Source organism: Vulpes vulpes, chromosome 13 (assembly GCF_048418805.1).
Source record: "Vulpes vulpes isolate BD-2025 chromosome 13, VulVul3, whole genome shotgun sequence".
NCBI classification, from domain to species: domain Eukaryota; kingdom Metazoa; phylum Chordata; class Mammalia; order Carnivora; family Canidae; genus Vulpes; species Vulpes vulpes.
In genome coordinates this window covers 30,789,077-30,810,000 of record NC_132792.1, presented here as the reverse complement: position 1 = coordinate 30,810,000, position 20,924 = coordinate 30,789,077, and the positions used below count along the sequence as shown (strand labels likewise).

General features: G+C 34.2%; 1 protein-coding gene and 1 long non-coding RNA gene across 3 annotated transcripts in view; both read left to right on the top strand.

Moving 5' to 3' along the window:
- ZFPM2 (zinc finger protein, FOG family member 2) overlaps window positions 1–20,924 on the top strand; it is a 456,766-nt gene that overhangs the window by 4,650 nt on the left and 431,192 nt on the right. The gene's annotated exons all lie outside the window — the stretch shown is intronic.
- Window positions 2,385–14,664, top strand: LOC140595151 (uncharacterized). Its single transcript, XR_011996550.1, has 2 exons — window positions 2,385–6,317; window positions 9,541–14,664. It is a non-coding gene; the product is annotated as an uncharacterized lncRNA (long non-coding RNA).

Genomic DNA, 20,924 nt, shown 5'->3' with positions numbered 1-20,924 from the left:
TCTTGTGTTAGTATTCAATATATAATTTTTGGGTTAATTATCCACTGTATTCTTATTCCTATTATTTTTTAAAAAGGCATATGAGAATGCTACGTACGTTTGAAATACATTGATCACTCATACTCAGAATGTCTTGCTTTTCAACTGCCAAATATTAAGATGGAGTTTTTGCTTTGAAACAAATCACTCATTTCTTGTGAATTTTAAGATTAATTAAATATAACATTAAAAAATAAGCCTTTCTCTTTGGTTTCTGGTACGTCTCATGGTGGAGATTTTATTTTCTACATTACTGGCTGAGTAACATTTCGGAAAACCTATTTTTACACTGGCCATGAAGAAAAGAAAAATGTATCCTGTATAATACTTGTTTTATTGATAAAATAGATTGGTATCCTTATCTGAAAGGTAACAAAATTAATTTCTTTATTTACAAATTCAAAATATATCAATGCATAGAATTTTTCTGAAAAAATGTAAGAATATTTAGTAGAATTTTAAAAATAGGCAAATTTTAAGATAGCTAATACACTAGTCCTGTTTTGTTTTGTTTTGTTTTGTTTTGTTTTTTAGGTGTTAAAGGGAATGTAAGAAAGTTTACCTCTAAAAGATCATTAATTATGAAGTCACTCTTTTTTTTTAAGTTCAGTGGGGTCAACAGTGCAAACATAAATGCAGTAGCATTTTTATCTGTAGTTGCTGTAAAAGAGTTTTTAAAACTTGGTGATATGACTTGGAATTAAAAGAGTAGTTCTTATATTTTCCATTTCTGGTAACTTTCTAAAGTGGCTTGTTTGTAAAATTGTGGGGTAAGAAAAACTATGAGGTTTAGTATATACCACAATATTGTTTAAACAGACAAACAATTTTGAGTTTTTCTATTAATTGTAATTAGAGACCTTAATGGTAAATATAATTGTATCAGCTCAATTACAAGGAGTGTAGCATCTCTTTGGATTTCACATAAGAGAACAGTGTTCATTGTAGACATCATAAGGTTACCAGTAATTGTAATTAAAATTCAAATATAGACGTAGAAAATATGGTCTGACTTGTGTCATGTACTATTTAAATTGGTGCTATTAAATTGTGAAAGAAAACAATACAATTAGATGTTCTACCTCGGATTTTTGCATTATGCTAATTTAAAATCTTATTCTGTATTTAAGGGTTAAGACAAAGATGTATACATTGATTTGTTTTGGGTTAATTGTGAGCCTAAATGAAGATATTCTTTGATTATAGCAATTGTCTAGCCTGTATCTATATTTATGTTTTGCCTATATGTAGTAGTGTAAATTAACTTTGTGGTACAGTTCAGGTAACTCACTTCTAGTCATGAGCTTTTCAAAGCTTCTCATCTGTGTTATTTCTGTTGTTTGAGGACTGTTTTAGGACTAATGAGCTCTTCCTTTACGTGACAAAAACAAAGAAATGACACACTGATTAGCCCATTTTGCTATTAGTTATCATCAGTGGACAAAGTTTTGAGAGAATAAGATCAAGGTAGTATGTTTGCTAAAATGGGGTATTTGGGACTAGATGTATGAATTTCTAGTATGGATATTTTTGCCTTCCTACATAGCTAAGGCAAATCAAGAGTGGGCCTATTTGCATTTTGATCAATCCCCACTTTTCAATATGTAACTTTTGCTGAAAAAGTATATTAAATAAACAAAGCCATTTTACTCATTCCACATTCTTTATTTTTCACATTTCAAGAAAACACTTGCCCGATACTTTCCTTCAAAATAATGCAATGTATATTCAAGTTTTAAGTAAAGTGATATATATAGAGAGGAAGTTTTTGGTTTTTGGCTAAATCGTGTGAAGTATCTAAAATTAGGTGTGTCTGGGAATAAAATATACTTTTCAGGAATCCTCCTTAACGCAATCTTTTTTGACTAAAAAGCGGGAGGTATATGGTCACTCTGGAGCTCTTAGGCTCCAAATCATGTCCCCTAGGAGTTTTTGTTACTTTCCTAGCTCCAAAGGACTAGCAGGACATTTCAGGTATTTTTGAAACCCTGCCTAATTCAACAGCTGCCACTGGGTAAAATTATCAGTTCATTCACTCACCAAATGAATAACAGCAAAAGTCCGTTGCTTCAGTCACCAGAGAATGTGTTTCCACCATAGATAAAAGGGTAAGTATGTATTATCATTCAATAAGGTTACATTTTTAAAAGCTGAAATGCAATTAAATTAATAAGCTCAGACATGGCAATATTTGGCATTCTAGAAAGAACTATCTCTTTAAAGGTATTAGCATAAAGATAGCACATTTGTTTATTATGCTTCCAAATCAGCTCCTAGTATCTCTGCCACAGGTAACAATTGACTTTTCAGGCTTCAAGTTAATAGCCTTGTCTCTTGCTTGTAGGGATCAATATTAGTATTAATTAATCACCATTATCGGCACTAGGATCTGGTTCTATTTGTTGTTACATCAGCAAAATATCAATATAGAAAGTGGACTCTCTGATCGTCATGGCAACTTCATCTCTTGGGTCAAAGAAAGTTTATCTTATCTGTGCATAGAGAGTGGCAAACTGTTTAGGGATCTAGTTTGAACTCTAAGAACATTGATTTAGTTTTTGTTTGCGAATAGAGGCTGAATTCCAATCACAAGGGATAGGTAAGATTTAAATATTAATGCCGAGAGGCTTGTCTGAGAGGGTGTCATACCATTACTGTCAGACTGTCTGTTTGAGATGACAAAAAGGTAGAGAAGAATTGTCTAGTCAGGATTATTTAAAGCTTTAGTAATTTGTGCTTTGGCAAATACTTCTAAACATGAGTATATGATAATTACCAGGTCGATTGGTTTTGGTCAAGATTTCAGATGTTAAAATAAGAGCCTGTTATTTTTTCTCTTTCATCCCTTCTTTCCTGGTCCATTACTATACTGTCCACTACCTTAAAAAAGTACTTTTGAGGACTACTTATGTCTCAGGATGGGTGTGAGATCACCAGTCGCCTGTCTGAAACCAAGAGTTTTGCTATGCATTTTCAGGTCCAAGGAAGAAATTTATCTGGGAATATTTTAATACTAGATATTCTTTGTTAGTAAGGGAAATCCTACAGCACTAAGCTAATAGGATAGATGTCTTTGAAAAATGTTTGCAAAGATAATAAAAGATCACAAGTTGCTAAAGTCAGGAAACAAAATATGTGCTGTTTTGTTGATATTATCAAAATACGGTGATCACTGAAAATGAGCATTTTCCCCCCTAAATCACATGTTGGAAATTCATCTCATTTTTCTTAAAAATTATGATAAAGAATAAAACTGGATTTAGAAATATTAGAAACAGTGCCTGCAATACTCCAGAGTAGGCACTAACTAAACTTGTAGTCACTGAATAAATAAATATGTTTGTGTAAGGGGAACCCGTATATGTCTCTCATGATTTTGGGGGCTTTAAGCAAAAATGTCAAGTGCCTGGTGCCATATAATTGCTTATTTGTTCCAGGCATTGTCCATATAACAGCCAGAATTCAACTCTTTGTATGGTCTGCAAGGCAATGCTAATTATCATTTAATATTTCTGGTAATATTCCCAGAGATGTAATACAAGGAGTATGTTCATTAGAGGCAGTCGTATAATATCTAATATTAAATAGAACATTTCATTTGGGCATCTGCCATTGACTGCTTCGTTTTTTTGTTTTGTTTTGTTTTGTTTTATTTGTGAAAGTGTTCCCCTTTGAATTGCTAGAAGTTGTTGAATAGTGTTAATCTGAGATTTCTTGTACATGATTTGGCCTATGGTAATGGCAAATTTATTACAAATAGCTATTACAAAGGTAGGTATGATATAATAGTTTATATATAGGCTGTCACAAATATGTATAATTTTAATGGCCTACCTGAAGGTTTATAGCACCTAGCTTTTGTGTCAACAAAACATTTTAAAATTTTTGTTTAAATTTTAAAATACATCTGAAAATTATCTTTAAAGGAGAATTTAATTGAAGATATATTTAATGTTATTTTTCAGTTGATTTCCTTCTCAGAAAGACAAATTCTTTTGAGGATATAAGTTACTCTAATCTACATTTAGGAAATTGGTGAGCATCTCTTAGACACAGTAAAGGAGAATTTTCAACCGGTTGAAATATAATATTTCAACCGGTTGAAATACAACATTGCCAGTGAAAAATTTCTTATTAAGTGTGAGTTACTTGACATTGATTTTTCAGCCATAATCTCTAAAATTCTTAGTATAAGATTTGCAAATTGTTTAATCAGTTGAAGAATTAATTACAAAATTTAGAGTTATAGGCAAATATTTGTCCTTCATTGACTATTAACCTAGAACTTTTAACTTTAAATTTTCTTATTATATGTTCCTTTGCAATATATTCTATATTGATGGTGCCCCTTTAACAAAGACTTGAATTTGCTCTGCTTTGGTATATTCTAAAGTTGTTGTGAGCCTGTAATGAACTGGGGATTAGAAGATTAAAAATAGTGAATTAGCAAGTCTTCAAGTCCAGCTGAGGAACCCATTCCTCTAAGTTTATACAAAAAGTAGCTAAACACCATATACTATTAAGTAGTTTTTAAAATAATGAAAATAATAAATAATAGTGAAGGATAATTAAATACACTCAATGTTGTCCATTTCCCTCTTTTACTACATTTAGATTACCTCATTTTGGAAGAGTAGTTTTAAAGGTTTTCAGACAATTCAATGACAAGATCAGATTATTCATAATTCAGTGACAAAAATTTGTGTCACAGATTAATTTTAGCATATTTGGTATTCAAGAAATTTTTAAAATCTTTTTATTTCCTCCAGTAGCTATGTAAAAGGAAAATTTTTTTCATGTCGCAAGTAGAAGCTTGCTTATTTCTCATATCTAGTGCTTACAAAATGTAAAATGCCATGTACTGGTAAGCCTTCTTGCTTACTGCGTGAGCTGAGAAGTTCAAAGGCACTTGTTTTTTTTATAAACCCCTATGAATTCAGTGGGAATCTTTGGGAATGATGTGTTTCTCATTATGTACAAATTATTTTCATGGTGTGTATTCTCTTCCATGTCAAAATATATCACTGTAATACTTTGTGGTTTTTACAGCCCATGCTTATATTAAAGTATGTATTTATGTGGATTAATTCTGTGGTAAATTTTGTACTGCTTTAAAAACCTTTACAAAATATAGTTCAGTGAAGTTTTTGAGAGATGGATGGCATATTGATCACATTGCCTATTAGTGAAAATCTTTTATTTGTTATGGAAGTTGTTTTGATTTTAGGAAAAATCTAAAAATGTAATCGCTTCTTGAAGAATAAAAAAGGCAAGTTAAGCAAATAGACAGTTACTTGTGCTAGCATAGATTACTTTCAGCAGCAAAATACCTGTATAATTTGCTATTCTCAGTTTTGTGTTAAAATTATGTAACAGGTATTTATTCAGAATTTTGAAGTTTCTAATTCATAATTTATGTCACGATCATTTCCTTACCTATGTTGTGTATTCTGTAGCATGTCATTAGAGCAGTGGGCCAGCTCACATGGGTTTGGCAACAGCACAGAAGGTTTAAACATTTTTTTCCCTCTGAGACTCCATATAAATAGATAAGAAGGCTTTTAATTTTCTGAGTTATTTTTATTTGGGATAAAATTGTCTGAATTTGTATTGTCTTCTTTCTCTTCTTGAAGTGACATCCCCAAATTCTCCTTTTGATAGCTTTTCTGCCTCCATTGTCCTCAAAATGACCACGTTTTCCAATGACATTTGACCCATACCTAAGGACTTGCATATTTTGGATATTGGGTCTCCCACAGCCAAGAACAGACTCATTGTACAGGGGAAACTGACCAAGATGGGACATGTGTGAATCTGAAATATGCAAGAGTTCATTTGCAAATATATTAGGTAGCTGCTAAAAATATCATCCCACTTCTTAACAGTGTGCATCTTGGACAAACAGGCGCATATTTTGTCATCGAGTTGCTTAAGCTTCTGAAGTCAGGGCTACAACTGGGTCAGATGATAAGATGAGCACAACAGAGAAACGAAGAGCGCGTCTGATAAAACCTGATTGATTGATGTCTGGCTTCCCCACCATCACAGGCAGTTGACAGTTAGTTTGGGATCAGATGATTTGGCTTTTGCGATAGAAGATGGGGCCTGGTAGGCAAAGCCTGAAGGACAAAAAGGTCGGTTTCTGTGTAGTGTCAAGTAATGCCGAGCTCCCACAAGGTGGGACGTTATTAATATTTCATTCTTTCTTTTTTAGGTCCAGGCCCTAACATTTGATAGTCCCTTAAAGGCATGAAGATTCAATCTACAAACAGAAATATGTGACTACCTTCCTGTTTTATTTGATTTAATGTTCTTATATTCTTTGTGTCATAAAGTGCAAGAGCATATGTTTATTTAATGATTATGTCATATTTTATATGGTAGTTTGCAATATATAATGACTTTTTACATATTGCATGTAATTATGATCTTATAAGGTAAACTGTTCTAAAAATAATAACATAAACTGGCTGAGCTTAATATTTAAAAAATAAAGTTTATGGAGGGCCATAGGTTTCCTGAGGTAAAATTACAATGTAAATTAACCTAGAGTTATCAGTTCTAAGTGTTTTGGTATTACAGATTATGAGAAGCTTACATGAAAAAATATTCTGTTACACAATTTAGACATGTCAGAGTTTGGGAAACGTTGGCTGGCACATTGGTAGACCTTTATATTTTATAGGTTCATGGTAACTGCTTGGTTGTGCTATAGTTTCTGAATTCTAATCTTGCTGGTGAGGGGATTATTAGGATGTGTCTGTGTGTTTTAATCATGGACAACCCCGAATTCTTGATGGCTATTAGAATGGCCTTAAAAACATATGCTAGCTAGTTTATATGCTAGCACAGAACAAAATTATAGTTCACTTTTCTGTTAGAGCATAATTAATAATTAGGTTAAATATTCTTAGATGAAAGAAGGAAGGGAAGAAAGGAAAGAAAGAAGTACAGGAGGAAAGAAAGAAAAAGAAGAAATTAAAGAAGAAGGGGAAAAAAGAAAAGGAAAGAAATGAAGGAAGGGAATTAGAGTGGGTAGTTTCAGAGTAAAATCTTTTCCAGTGTTGGCCACGAACATTAGTACAAGTGTTACAGTATTGGAATTTGGACAGCTTGGATTTGAATTTAGATTTAGGACAATTTGATAGTCTCTAGAAATCCTTTAGGATGTATCACTTTTCTCTGAGTTTTAAGGGTCACATCTCCAGAGGACAGTTGGGTCTCAGCTAATACTGTGGGCTTAATATCAGCAAGATGAATTCTGCAAGGTGCTGTATTGCTGATAGTACAAGTGGAATACTGTATGAAGCACGTGTGCCAAAACCTGAAGTGGTACTCGTAGTAAGTGATCAGAGAAGGGGGGCTGATGGCCATTTCAGCAGTGATTAGTAATACTTCCTGGAAGGGTGCTGTAAGAAAATGACTTGGACTTTTCTACATACATTCATATGGAATGAATATCTATCTATCTATTATCTATCTATCTATCTATCTATCTATCTATCTATCTATCTATCAATCTATCACCTGTCTTAGAAACAGTGAGGAATCATTATAGGTACACTTACAAAGATTTTTTATAGAAAAGATGTTTCAGGCAGAAGCATCACAGCCTTAGTGAACCTGTTCTGATGGTCACATCGCTGATATGAATCCAGTAGTATTACTTACTACTAATAGTAATGGTTAACACTTACTACATCAGGGAAAAGAGAACACAAGTGGATTTTTCTTGTATGATTGGTGTGTAAGTCTTTAATACATTTTTTTAACCATTCAGGTAAATCTTTCATTTTAAGAAGTGTAACAGTTGACAAATGCAAATTGGTTTGATACTATGTAGGGAGATTTTTTTTTTTCCCTTGAGTATCCATGAGGCTCTCTAAAGTTTATTAACTTGCTTTTCTACGCACACACCCACACAGACGATATCATAGTTTATCTAAAACTTCCTTCTCAACGCCTTTATTCCTTCAGTTTTTTGTTTCTGTTATTCTGTGTGGCTTTGAATTGCACACTTCCTTTTGCCTAGGCATAAGCTGCATTTGGAAAATATCTAATTATACATTGAGGAAAATTGGAGGTGACAAATGAAAACAATGTCAGGTCATAAAAATAATTAATATCAGCAGTTCTTATAAATGGAAAGTAACAATCAGCTATTTGGTCAGCTAGACTGCAATTTCGTGATTAGTCCCATAGCTTCAGGAATCTCATTTAAGGAAGAGTAGGAGTTTGAAGATGCAGTGGCTAGACTGATTAGTCTGACATTCACTTTGATGTTTTTTCACTGTTGGTTTGGAAGTTTTTGTTTCGAAGAAAAAACAATAAGATTTTAGGTATAGGATGTTACTTTTTAAAAACATTTTTTTTCTATTTATTTATTTATCATAGTCACAGAGAGAGAGTCAGAGACACAGGCAGAGGGAGAAGCAGGCTCCATACACTGGGAGCCCGATGTGGGATTCGATCCCAGGTCTCCAGGATCGCGCCCTGGGCCAAAGGCAGGTGCCAAACCGCTGCGCCACCCAGGGATCCCAGTATAGGATGTTACTAAGGAAGATCTAGTACCAGTGCTCTCTATCTCTTAGGTATTACAAGAGGTGAAATAAATGTTAGCTGCACATTGTTCTTATTATCCTAGAAAGAAAAATAATTATTATATATTAATTCAGGGCTTTCAAACCTAGGATCCATAGGCTTTGAGGAGTTTATGAATATCCATACATTTTATGCAAAATTAGAGTATTAAAGAATTTTTCTGGGAAGGGGTTTTCATGAAATATTCAAGGGGCTTCACTTTAGATGGGCTTATCAAAACTTTTAAGACCACTCTAAAGAATTTCTGTATGTGTGTCAGATGATCACTTGTTACATTTTAAAATATAACCATATAAATAGGAGTTGTATTTTTATTTGTCAAGTGACTTTTTTCAAAAATATAAAATCAGGTCTATCACCTTTATGCTCTAAATCCTTCTCCAGTGGATGTCCTTTGTAATTAATTCTTGAACTTTTTGTTATGACCTCCCGCATCTTCCCTGATCCGTTCCTTGCCTTCCTGTCTCATCTGATCACCAAATATACCATCATCATGTGCCATTTCCCTTCCCAATCCTTGTCCTGGCTGATCCCCCCAATCACCTGCATTTACCACATTCTGTTTTTTCTGGTCTTCTTTCTCTTCCTTGAACGTGCCAAGCTGCTTTTCTTCCTGCAGTGTTATTTCCCTAGATTTTTTATATTGCTGACTCCTTCTTATCACCCTGCACTTCCTTCACATGTAACTCTTCAGGAAGGCCTTCCTTAACCCCTTACGGAGAGTTTTCTGGCCCCCTACATGGCTAGTTTGCTCTCTAGCCCATTACCCTTTTATTTTCATTACACCAATGGTTATCTGAAATTATCTCATTTATTTGTTGGTATGTTTATCTGTTTAATAGATAATTTATCACTAGATTCTAAAGTCAATGGCTGTGGGATCTGGTTATGTTTCCTTAGGCATCTCCAGTTGCTAGAAGATTACCTGGCACATCACAAACGCTCAAAGAATATTGGCTGAATGAATGAATGGACAGTTTGTAAAAATCCACATCATTTCCCATGGCGTATCTTTTAGCAAAGCTGGTTTTGCAGTTGTTCTACCCAAGGGAAAAAAAAGTTACCCACATGCTTTAAATTAACTCCTGTTTTTCACTTAGCAGTCATTAAATGGACATATACCAAGTATCAGTTTTTGTATTGCGTTAAACCCTGGAGAAGGGAGAATACGAAAGTGAATAAACTGTAGTCTTTCCCCTCTGGTAGCACACTAGATAAGGAAGGAGAAAGTCATGATTGCTGTACACTACAATATATTCACAATAGATGGAAGTATGAGGTGTTGTGGCACCAAAATGCCCAGGCAAGTTCAGAGAAGCCTCTAGAATGAAGTCTTTCATAATCTGGATTTTGAAGGATGAGCAGGAGATCCAGTAATGATGAGGGGAATTTCATCTTGACTGAAATCAACAGCTTGGCAGATAGCAGAAAGGCATTGAAGAAGATGATAATTTCAAGGTCCAGTGAAGAATTGTGATCAAAGATGTGTCTACATGGAAAAGAAGGGCAGAGAATGCAGCTTGAAAGCTAACTTGGAACCACATTTTTAAAGGGTTTTGTGTGCCATGTTAAAGAACTTGAATGTATCCTTTAGGTAATTGATGGTCAGTGCAGATTTTGAAAAATAGAGCCTGCTTAGTGTATTTTGAATGTGCTTGATAATTACATGGCTGTATCTAATTGTCATTTGGTAATAGGTGAGGACAAGAAGCCTGTGAGCTGACAGTGGGTTTTAGTCGCCTTTCATTTTGTTAAATTTAACAATTATTGTTATCTCACGTTCAACTTTAGTCCTTCTGTGCTACCCTCTAACTTTTAGATGTAGATTTAATAACAGCATTGACATGGACACTAAAACCATCACTCAGTGCTTTCAATAGTTTAGTAGAAATATTTTATTGAGGCGAGACAACACATGGAAAAATAAATGAACAGAACAATATCTTTTTAATTGAATCTGTTTGTGCTTGTGAGATTGTCTTTGGTAGTAGGTTTCCATTCATTCATATGCATTAGCCTACTTTTATAACTGAATATCTAGAAGGATAAATTTACGTTCAATAGTAAGTGGGCAGAGTAATTTTTACTAGGATTGCCAATTGTTGCAACCTCTTTGAAAGACAATGTGGCACTTTATAGCAATTACAATTGTACATATACTCTTGGGCCCAGTGATTTCACATATTCCATGGAGACTCTCATGTGTATGCTGGCTACAGCATAGTTTGTAACAGCAAACATTAGGAATTACTTAAATGTCCATTGATAGGGAATAGGTTAAGTAAAATTATAGTATAACCATCATCGTAGTTTATGTATTATAAAGGATGGGGCCATATGTGTCCATGTTGATATGGAAGCATCTCAAAGACTTATGAAATAAAAACAATAATAAATAAAAACCAATCAATCAGTCAGTATTGGTGTCTCCTTACTTGTTAAAAATGAAAGAATGAATGGATAGATATATATATTTGTATTTTGTCATGAAAACATCTGAAAATTATGAGAAATTATTAATGATGCTTTTCTTTGGGAATTGGGACTGGGAGTTTGGAGTAGGGCATGGATTCCCTTTCCACTGTGTGCCTTTTGATAGTTTTTAATTTTTTAACCAACTAGAATTTTAACCAGTTATAAATTAATGTCATTAATGAAAATTAACACAAGAGTAAAAGGTATCCATTGGAAGATGCATATATGATTTTCACTACCAGTGAAAGCCACTACCAGTACTGGTACTCATAAATCCTTTATGGGGAAGAGGGAGAGGAATCAAGTGTATATTGCCACTATAATTAAGTGTTAAATGGCTCATGTTCCCCTCAGTTATGTAATTGGGAGGGTAGAGATACTGTTGGGGGTTGGGAAGAAAGAATAGGAAATGGATAAAAATATTTGATACAATGTTTCAATATCTGTCTAATTCAGACATTACTGTGAGGGAGAATGGCTATAATGATAAATTTTTCTGTAGTTCTTATTAAGCTTAATATGAGAATATACCAAAAGTGAGCACTCCAGTGAAGATTAAGCTCTGTTTTACTTTAGAGAAGGAGAGCACAGAGAAAAAGATTCTAAATACATTTCCTTTTAAAGTATAGTATTTCTCTCTTCTCAGCATAGGTCATGGCTATGTTATTAACCTCAGATTAATAGTGTATGATACTTTGGTTTTAGATAAAAGATCTATTCTTTAAGATTTGATGTACTATTATAGGCTCTGTTTCACAAAAAGAAGTTTATCCCCATGACATTGTTTTTCTGAGTTCAGAAATTTTGTCCTGCTCTGCTTAGAACTGTTCATTTTTAACCCATATTCAGTATTTCACGTTTGGAATGATATTAAAATGCCTATCATTTTTCTCCAGATTATTATATGCAGATATATTTTGGTTCTGGACCACATACATTGCTTCTTTTTGCACCTTGTTAATGATTCTGCATCCTTGAGAATCTTCCAAGCTGTCACATGTATTATTGTAGGAAGCAGCAACAGCAGCAAAAGCAGGAGCTGAACCAGTTCATGGTATAGGCTGAATCTTCAAGTTTCAGTTGGATTTAAGGATGCCTTGAAAACATACACAAAGGTCTTAATTCATAAATGCCACCATAAATTTCCTTTGATAATTATTATAGAAAGGAAAAAGAAATAAACGATGTTGAATTTTTGTCAAATAATTTCAAAAAGGTGGGCATAAAAGTTGGAATAGAAGTAACATATACAGTTGAAAGAAATTATAATCTGAACACAAAAGAAATATTTGCTTTTCTTATTTGAAGGAACCTAAAGCCTAGAAAAGTTAATACATCCTACTAAGTTTGTTTTTACCTGTTAGAGTCTTCTACTATTCTCAGCCTTGTTAGCGCATATGACCAAAAGATCAGTTTCATTCATTTTATTCTTATGAATTCCGAAAAAACCTAGGGAGACCTGAAGATTTTATTGTATTTTTATATTTTACATTCTTAGTTTGGACAGTGGTACTACCAGGATGCATGGTCAAAAGGAGATAAATTCATCTAATCAGTGGCTTTATGCAATGACTGTATGCAAGTCAGAGAATTTGTTTGGAAAAAAAATTTTTTTTTTGATTTGGCTTCTTGAGGCTTCTTGTCATCAAGAATTCTGTTCCTAAAGATCTAGAGAAGTATCAGAGGAAAACAGACCCAAAGTGGATCCAGCCCCCTGCTTCCCTGTGGCCTGCTGATGTCCCAGCCATCAAGTGTTGAAAAGCCACAAGTGGTTTTCATGATGATAAAGTTAGTGGTTGGTACTAAAAATAGGCTCAGAGCAAGGCCCAGTAGAAGTTATTGAAGATGATCTGGTTAAAACTACCTCTGCCTGGAAGATCATACAACATTTCTAAAATGACTGATTTCTAAAGCGAAAAGTCATTAGAATTATTTTAATAATAATGTTATTAATTTTGTTATTAGGATCCATTTTCAAAATCAGGTGGAAGACTACATGCAGTGTATCCTGATCAAATGGCAGGCCACTTCTCCACAGCCACCCTGTGGAACTGTGTTAGCCTATAGGACTGAAAATTCTAAAAAATAACTTTCCAAGCTAATCTACTTGAAAATGAGAGTGTAGGTAAACTTACCTATTAACTTTGAGACAATGGAATAGCTGCCTGTGGAATAGTACTTGAAAGGATGTAAGGCACAAAGCCACATATTAACCTTCTTATTTAGAAGCGGATTGATGTATCCAACCACTCATTAGAGAGGGGGGCGTTTATGGTATTTTGATTAAGAACTTTGGAGGCTTGTATCAGGGTTCCAGTGCCAGCTCTGTTACTTCCTTGTTACATGTCCTTGAGCAAGTTACTTGTCCTGTGACGTAGTTTCCTCTATTTATTGAAAAGAGGTAACTAAAGAAACTGTTACAATGGGTTAATTTGCATTTTATCAATTAATGCATGCTAAGAGTTTATAACAGTACCAGACATATGCTAGTAAAACATTTTTTTATTATTGGCATTTTTGAGGTCAAATCATGAAAATAAATTGTTCTCTTATAGGAAAAAATATCCCCAGGCATCTAAAATATAAACTTAAAGGTCTTTGGTTTGCATATCCTAATAGGTGAATATTTAAATGCAGTATTTTCTTTCTGTAAATCGTGTTCCTACTTGGAATAGAAAGATAGATCTTGTTGAATATCTTAAATAATTGAAATTTTTTGCTCTGACAGCTCTAAAATAGTTAAGTTTTCTTCTGAAGGAAGAAAATGTTTCAAGCTTCACTGGGAAATGCCGCATAAAATATATTGGTAGTAAAATGTAATCTATTTATCACACATATATAGCTATAAACCAGTAAATGTTTTTAAAATTTATGAAATCTGTTACAGACCATTTTGTCTAATTTTCTGGTATTAAATAACATGAAGTACCTTGAGTATCATAATATTACTAGAAAATGTGAGTGGTAAGGTTTTCTTTCTTCGCCCTCCAGACAGTTCTGGAGTTTATACACAAAACTTCATTTAGAAAGAACCTGAGTGGAGTATCTGAAAAGGTCATTGAAGAAACCAATTGGTTAAAATGCATTTGGATGACCTGAACTCATAGTTGTTATGTCTCTAAATCCCAGACATACTTTATTAGGACAATCCAGCTGGTTTGCTATTTCTATCTCCTCATTATCAACACGTTATGGTATGGCCTCTTCCCTCTCTCTTCCAACGCCAAGAATTTGGCAGGGACACCATGCTAGCAAGTCAGAGACTGGGGGTTGGGGGTGGGGAAGAACAACAGCTTCAGGCTGCTGCAACGGTAGGAAAATGTTTTGTCTAAACATTTTGCCACTGGGTTAAGGTTGATAATGAACATTTGTAGACTCTACTTGAAGAATTTGAAGAAATAATAAAATTTCAGTAGTTTCTGGAAATAGTCTTAAGAAAAATTATATTCATGCTGGTCTATACTTCCCTATATATATAGAATATGTAAATCTCAAAGCTCCAAATTCTTTGCCTTTCACCCTTTTCCCAGTCATGCTAATATTACAAAAGCTTAAGAAAGTGAGGAAAAAAAAAAAGATTTTGCCCCTATGTCTTATTTCATAGTTTGCCTGATGAAAACCAACTTAATAACTGAATATCATGGCACATTTTATTATTACATGAGTGACTACTAAATAGACTAAAGTAGAACCTCTTCTAATATATCACAGTGTAGAGAAAACAGACATGTAAATCTGTTTATGGTTATGGTTCAGTTTTGTTTAAAATTAAAATGAAAGGCAATCACCTTAAGAACTCCTTTGACAATTTCATAGGATTTCATATTTTGTGTTAGTAAAGCTCCTTGAAATTTATCTTAGGGCTTTCACAAAAATATGGATTATCCATTTTATAATGGTTAATACACATGATCTTTTCTTGTGTGGATATATATGCAATTTTGCGTGCTATGTATATTCTTCTTATAGATCTTTTCTATAAAGAACTCTCTTCAAATTGTCCTACTGACATTCATTGGAATGACTTCATAAAATATTTTCTGTACTTTGATAGAATGTTTTAAAAATCATCTCAAATTAAAATTATTTATTTCCTTTTCAGCAAACATGAATTATGCTATCAGAGCAACCTGAAGGTATTTTTTTCAGGATATTCTATGTTACTATAAAATATTAGATTTTAATAAATAAAGGGTCATTTTGTCAGTACATAGTGATATTTATGATAAAGCAAATAGATTATGATCTTTTTTGTTCACTTAGGAAGCAACTACAGAAGGAAATATTTCATTCACATATATATTACTTATATATCTTAAAATGTCTTTATTTGATTCTTAGATATATCCTATACATAACTCAGACATCTGAATGATGGCAAGTATAATGTTATCAATATCAATAGAAACACAGTAATTTAGAAATAGATACCCAGAGTAATTTTTTAAATAATGTTCTTTCCCCATTGGCAAAATAGATTACTTTATGTTTCTTATTTAACTTATTTTATCTTATTTAGCTTATTCTAAAAGTCAGTCATGGGTTTTCATGTTTTAAAAATATTTAAGTTGAATAATAATAATAATAAAGTGGGACTTTAGTAATCTGAAAAAAGGATAAACCTATGAGAGAGGGAATATATATCCCATACTTTTATTAGAGCAAAAAAAAATGTAATCTCTTGTTATTCTGTAGTCCAGAATTGTGCCCATCAGTATGGAAGTGAGTAAAAGACTCAGCTTCTTTCTAAAATCTTGATTCCTTGAAGTTTTCATCACCCTAGGAAAAAATGGAATAGGAGTGTGTATGAACTTGCGTGCATCTTATTTTATTATTGTAGTAACACTTACTGAATATGTTGATAGGACATTGAAATGTACTGTGGGAAGAAAAAGAAGAATGTAAATTAAAGGAGAAATAGTTTATTCACAAATTAAAGAAAATGTTCCCCTGGGTGTCTCCTTAATTGATGAAGAGCAAATAATAAGTAGGGTACAGTTAACTAGACAAGCAGAGAGGGGCAGGCATATCTCTCAGGACTGAGGTTAGAACCTCAGGCTTTCTAAGTATGAGGGATTTGTAAATTAAGCTACTCTGTTACTGTCAGAATTAATATGTGGATAAAAATCTGTGTTTTCAAGGCTCTTACAGCATTTTTTGTGTCCCTTCTTTATTTTTAAAAGTAGTTTTATGTTATTTTTGTACTATTAACATTCTACACTTATGACATTTCTGCCCTCTCACTACCGACACTGAACAATAGAACTACTTCAATTAAGAAACAGAACATCAGCCCCTGGCATCTTATTCTGTTGTTCCATCTTTTTTGCTAGGGAGAATTCATTTGTTTCTTAATTAAGAAAAACACCAATAGCATGAAAAATCTGCTTATGGTACCTGAATGGTAATTAGGCAAAAGGTAAAAAAGAAACATGCACATACATTCCAATAGCAGCCAAAATGAACTTGAGCTGATAAAAATGAACTAAACTACCCTTGCATAAATGGAGGCTGAGAGAAGTGTACAGTCATTATGGCTAAGACAATATGCAAACTATCTTCAAAGAAATCAAATTGCTAGAGTGTTTTCATTTGCATGTATTAACTATTAACATAATGAGGAGAAGTGACATTGGACCCGGATTGTGTGTCTGTTCGGATTGATAACTCTACTGCATCTGCAAACAGACGCCCAAAAATCATGCTAGTAGTTAGATCAGAGTTGAACTCTGCAAAGTGGGCTAAAATGAAATCTAGAGCTTGAGGTACCTGCTGAGTTACTGAATGGTTGACATCTCTTTCATTCACATTCTGGGTCATTTTCTCTTTCTGTTTCTGTCTGTCTGTCTCTCTCCCATCCCTACCCCCACCCCTGCGCCTTTATTTATTTTACAAAACCAATAATAACATTTCAGTGTAAATTCTCATTTGAGATATATTGGTTTTTCCCAGCACAACTTTTCACTAACAACAGATGTTATAAAGGGGGTCTTAAAGGACCACAGGGTTAACTTAAGATCTGTTACAGTATTTGGAAATTTAGGTTTTTTGTTTATTTATTCCCAGCAAATATAAATCTAGGAAGAAAAGGAAATTGCCATATATTGAGCTCCTCTTACGGTACCATGCTTTGTACAAAGAGTTTTTGTCTTAGAAAAGTGGAAAGAGTCCTTGAGAATCACAATGAAGGAGATGTGGCAGTGAAAGACTTCTCTAGCCTTTTAGGTAACCTTAAGAACAATCCCTGAACTTCTGTGTCTTAATTCATTCTCATCTGTGAAATGGGGTGATGTGACTATACTAATCTAAAAATCTTTGAGGCCAGTAGGTAATTTCAGTGTTTTAAAAAGCTCAAGAGAAGTTGGGCGGTCATCACTCAGAAACTTGTCCAGAGCAACTAATGTGGTTTCCTGTGAGTCATGGGATTTATCACATAGTAGGACAGCATTTCTAATCCACGTTGATGAGAAACTCTGACAACTATGTAAGTCTTTGAGGAGATTTAAGAAGACAAAGCCAAAATATATTTCTTGATTTTAGAATTTGTATTTTGATATTCCTCAAGTCAGAACATAGCTTGCTTTAAAAATGAATATATCCATTTAATGTTACAATTTTCTTCTTCTGAATAACTTACCATTGTGTCTTACAAATGATGGAGGCTGCTAATTAAGAAATTCTGTATCATTTCTTTTCTACAATTTTGTTTATTCTATCAACAAATATGTATTGTGATCTTTCTCTGAGTCTTATAGGCACTGTTCTATGAATAGAGGTCAGTAGTACCCTAGGAAGGTAAGTTCTCTGCTCTCCTAGAGTTTATATCCTGAAGGTGGGCAACAGGCAATAAATACAGTGATTCAGTGTGCACAGCGTAATTTTAGATTGAGATAAGTGTATGCAGAAAACCAAATAGGGTCATGTGACTGAGAGTGACTCTTGGGATCCTTAAATGATCTGTTAGTCAAAAATTGCCTGGAGTACAAAACTTGTTGCTATTGTTGAGGAGCAAGAAAATTAATCTTTCCTTGTGAATTGTTGGGACCCACTTTTAAGGGTGAGGGGAGACTGTAATCTCCTGGAGACTGTTAATCACCCCAAGCCCCAACAGACCAACTGAAAGCTATCACCCTTCTGAAGAGTTTGGTTGCCAGAAGAACACCCTGGGAACCGTTAGATTTTATTTAACAAAGTTTTGAGGAGAAATGTGTCAGAAATGGAGTTAGATTGTAGGGCTAACATATTACTAAGGCAGACACAGTCCACACCCTCATAAGGCTTTTATTCTAGGAGAGATAGTGGATTCAGGAACCTCAGTCCAATGCCTTAGGATTTTTCAGACACATTGTTTATTTATGTGATATTTAAATGAATATTTTCAACAAATGGGGAATAATCAATCCCATTATAATTACAGAATACTGTCAATATTATGGGAGGTAGTTTCTATTATAATATATGAGTATATGTGACATTAACACAATTGATATGTCCTCATTTTATGTTTATATATATATATATATATAATTTTTTTTTCCTCTGAATGGGTACTTTTAACTGATTAGATGAATTGGTAATCCTTGGAAATTTTGTTACTGACCATTATCAGTACTGTTGGAGTACCAGCTGTGAATTTTTTAGGTTTGAAGCCATGTTAATTCCACTTTAATTCTATTTTGCAAAACATGCATCACTGCTTAATATAAATGGATGTGTGTGACCTCAGAACCCCGTAGAGATGATTGGGAGCTCTTTGGGACCAGTAAACATTGGGACCATTTTGAAGCATTACACTTTTGTATTCCAGGCAAAAGATTCATTAGGTGTTAGGGGGAAGAATTTCTTTTTTTTTTTTTTAATTTTTATTTATGATAGTCACACAGAGAGAGGCAGAGGGAGAAGCAGGCTCCATGCACCGGGAGCCCAACATGGGATTCAATGCCGGGTCTCCAGGATCACGCCCTGGGCCAAAGGCAAGCGCCAAACTGCTGCGCCACCCAGGGATCCTGGGGGAAGAGTTTCTTTACTGGTTTTTCAACTGGAGGTGGCATAGTGAAATGGCCCAGGCATTTGCCATTGTCAGTAGATGAATTCCTCTGCTCACGGAGAACATGGGAGAAAACCTCCAACCTATGGATGCATGAAGAATTTTATGCTTCTGAAGATTTCAAATAAACATCTTCTCGTATAGGAATAGATGAGTTGAGAGTACTCTTTGAAGACATCTCCATACTTAATGATACCTTATTGTCTGTTTTCATGAATATGCAGATTATAAAGAAATCTGTTTCATATTTAAGTGGTAACTTAACCTTTCTGCCACATATATTTATTAAAATGTCAAAATCTCCTTTGAGAAAGTCAGCTTGATGATCTATGTTGAATCATTCATTCAGATTCAGCCTAAAGAGGTTAAGAGGTGGGAGCAGGTATTGTCATATTCTCTTAGACATTACCTAAGGATTAGGAAGCACAGTTGTTCAGGAGACCTAAAGAAAGTCAGATACATAGAAAGCCACACGGAAAAGTCTGAAGAATTCCTTATGGAGAAATAGAAGTTCTTCTTATTCTATCTTATATTTACTTCAAACTCACAACAAAAATCCCTTAAATACCTCCCTCCTCAAAGGACTTGTTTTCTCTTTATCAGTTGCAGTTGTGTTGAATCTATTTGAAAGGGAAACAACCAATTCAGAGTCATTGTTATTAACATCATTCATGGGCAGCCCCGGTGGCGCAGCGGTTTAGCGCCGCCTGCAGCCCGGGATGTGATCCTGGAGACCCGGGATCGAATCCCATGTCGGGCTCTCCGCATGGAGCCTGCTTCTCTCTCCGCCTCTCTTTCGCTCTCTCTGAATAAATAAATAAATCTTTTAAAAAAATAAACATTGTTTATTTTTCTGGATATGAAAACTGTACCTGTGGAATAATATATCTTGGGGTTTCATACTAATCTCTACCAGTGCCTCTCCTGCCTAAACTGCTGGGTATGGTACATGAACCAATAAAAATATATCAACTGGTCTTCTAGAAACAGACTCAAGTGCTGAAGGTGGAGGGGGACAGACTTAATACATGCCCCAAAATTTTAAATTATTTCTTTTAATGGGTTTCACTATGTCTCTTAATGGAAGCATCAGCTTTCAGAATGATGCAGGGTGGGATGATGTTCTAAAACTGATGGTGACATGTGATAACATCCTGAATTTTGGTTAAAAAAGAAGGCAACTGTAGAAATACAGAACAAGAAGAGGGAGACGTATATGCTACCAAAATTAAAATTTCAGAGATATTTCAGTTAATTGTGCATCTTTACTGGGAGTCTGGAATGATTCCACAATGTTCAGTATTTAACAAGGAGTCCTGCTATGCTTTGTCCTGGTCAGTCAAGTTTAGGGTATTCTATTCAATGTTCTTGCTCTTCTTAAAACTCAACTGTCTGGAGGATGGTTAACAGCCAGGCAGTAGCTGAAAGAATTGGAGATATTTAATAGGAAAAGAAAATTATAGGTTTCATTGGAGAACTCTATTCAGATAATTGAGGAACTCAGGTAGAAAAGGAATTAGCTTTCTCTGTAGCTCAGAAGAAATCATTTCCAAGGGCATTCTGGGTCTGCATTCTACATACCAAGGGCAGATTTGGGTTCAGCATCGGTAGAGCCGTTAGAACTGTTCAAAATAGGATGGCCTTCATTGTAGGGTAAAGAGCTACTTGTCTCTGGAAGAACGCAAGTAAGGGTTTGCCTGGATAATCACTTGCTAGATTTATTATTTAACAGATATTTGGAAGGTAGAGAGAGTGATGGGGA